Below are 624 nucleotides of genomic sequence, written 5' to 3'. Positions count from 1 at the left end.
GGGATAAAAGATGATTTATTAAAGTCTTGACTTCATAAACTTAAAGTGATATGAAGTTTTGGATATTAAAGTAGCAGAAAGTCTTACCTTAGGGTTTATTTTCATGATTATGAAATTAACACTTACTAACCCTTGAGGTTTTTCCAAAAGAATTAGGAGGTGTTAAGATGTTCATGAAAATTTGTTTTAGTTGCATACTTGAAATAATAAGATTTACCTAAAAGTCTTGACTTTATAAACTTAAAGTGTTATGAAGTCTTAGATGGTAAATTGATTTAAAAATGTTGAATCTTAGTTAAGTGAACTTACTTTAAATGGTAAGATTTACTTAAAAAGTATTGATTTTGATTAAATTGACTTAATTTAAAAAATGATAAGTCTAGCTTAATGATCTTATTTTAAAAGGTTAGTTTTAGTAAAAATGTTTTATTTACAAAAAAAATAAGATTTATGAACTATCGAAAAAATATAATGAAGTGGGAATACATGTCTAGAAAGGTTCTGTCTAAGGAAAGACTTGGTATTTAAGGGTGTCTTTACGACCCACCTCTCTTTCCTGAGAACTAGCCTGGTGTATATCCACGGATTACGACATAATTCCGGTATAAGTTTTATTGAAAATCT

This window comes from Lupinus angustifolius, chromosome LG08, assembly GCF_001865875.1.
Source record: "Lupinus angustifolius cultivar Tanjil chromosome LG08, LupAngTanjil_v1.0, whole genome shotgun sequence".
NCBI classification, from domain to species: Eukaryota; Viridiplantae; Streptophyta; class Magnoliopsida; order Fabales; family Fabaceae; genus Lupinus; species Lupinus angustifolius.
This window is presented reverse-complemented; position numbering follows the sequence as displayed.